Below are 2,038 nucleotides of genomic sequence, written 5' to 3'. Positions count from 1 at the left end.
GTGTATATCAATCACTCATCGACAATCAGCGATCTTTGGACCTGGAATAAAGCTTTTTCACTTGTTTGAATTTTGAAAATGGTGCATCAAATGTTCACAAAATAATCACAATTTCTTGTGAGAATTGGTCACTTTAAATGTTAACTCAATCGCTATTTGAAAATGCCTCAATTAATCATTTTGTTAACTACGGTAATCAATCGTACGAACTTCACATTGCAAACTTGGTGTGTTAATGAAACTTCAAACGATTGGTATTTATGAAGATGATGGAACTCCGCAAAGAAGAGTACATGAAGACTGCTAACTGAACGTCAGGCATTAAGGCAGTTCTAGTTTGTGTTGTAGTGATACGTAGCATTGAAAATTGAATTCATACTAAATGTACGCAGTCTAGAGCTGGTTAACACATTCTGCTTTCCTGGCTTATACTTCGCCTCGAAGATATGTCCTGCGAAGAAGGATATATCCTCTGCGAGAGGTGGGACGACTGAGTCGTAGTGCGCAGAACCGTATGATCTGTGTAGATCTTAAACGGCTTTGAGCCAAGCAGGCGCATCCTGAACTTGACAATTGCATACTTCGTCGCAAGTAATTCCTTGTTTTGGACTTTGTAGTTCTTCTTTACAGCCTTAAGATGACGAGATTCGAGCGCGATCAACCGATCTTGCCCCTCGGCGTCTGCTTGCAGCAGTGTACAGCCGATGGCAAAGTCCGAAGCGTCAGAGACAACACTAAAAGGACGATCAAGGGTCTGGCAACGCCAATATAAGTGGATGAAGATGACTGTCGTTGACCCTGTCAAAAGCCTCCCAATGCTTGGTGCCTCAACACCATTCCGTATTCTTCTTAAGGAGATTCGATAATGGCCGTGCCATTGCTGCATAGTTTGCACGATACTTGTGCAAGTAATTGGCGAAGCCAAGCCACCTGCGCAAACTTTGGAACCGGCCAGTCCACAATGGCCTTTGCCTTACATAGATGCCATTTCTGCATAATTTGCATTATACTTGTGCAAGTGGTTGGAGAGACCAAGCCACTTGCGCGCATACTTTTGGTTCTTTGAAACTTGACATCAGCGGGATCCGCTCGAAATCCATGATTCCCAGTAAAGCATCCTAAAAAGGGGATTTCTTCAGCGCAGAAGACGCACTTATCTGCATTAACATACAGTTGATTCGCGTGCATGCACTAGAGCACCGATCTCAAATAGACGATGTGGTTTTCCTTATCTGTCCTCTCGTTCCCCGACCGGCAGTGGACGAAGATGTGCATAGGCTCGGTGGGGCCTGAACAATTGCATCACAAGGCGATTAAATGTTACTGATGTATTTGACAGCCCTTGGGGCATCATCAGCTACTCCCAGAGCATCCCGCTCGGAGTACTCACCGCTGTCAGCGGAATAGTAGTCGCTCTCATGGGCGTTAATAATACCCATCGACCAAGTCGGGTGCGCTGTACTTTGTTCAGCCAACCATATTGTTCTGGAGATCATTTCTTCTAGGAATCGGCGTCTGTGTCGGGATGGTGGTAGCGTTTAGCTTATTGAAAGCGTGAACGATACGCCACTAGCCGTTTGGCTCCCGGACACAAAACGTGGGTGTCGAATGGGGAGACTTACTCTCACGCACCATTTATGCGTCGTGCTTCGCACGGAAAAGGCGTCAATGACATCACACTGCTCCTTGAGCAGAGGCCATTGGCGTGTTACGCAGTGTTTGTTCTACGGAATCAGATCGATCTCACGACGCACACCACGGTCCGGAGGTAGGACCGACGGTGGGTCTTTGGAGACGACGTCTTGAAATTCCTTTACCAAAGAATAGTACGGATCCGAGGGATCCTTCAGGTTCGACGATGCACTTCGTGCTCCAAGTGTCCCCCAGGACTACTTCATCCGGAAGCGACGACGATATAATCTCTTCGTTCGGTCGTATAGTGACCACCTCGGCTGCTGCCTTCAAGGCTCCGCCAAACTCTTCCAAGAACATCTCGTCCCGCTCAAGTAGCGCATCCACCGCGGAAATAGCATCGAGG

Source organism: Plasmopara halstedii (genome assembly GCF_900000015.1).
Source record: "Plasmopara halstedii genome assembly, contig: Scaffold_2061, whole genome shotgun sequence".
Classification (NCBI taxonomy): Eukaryota; Oomycota; class Peronosporomycetes; order Peronosporales; family Peronosporaceae; genus Plasmopara; species Plasmopara halstedii.
This window is presented reverse-complemented; position numbering follows the sequence as displayed.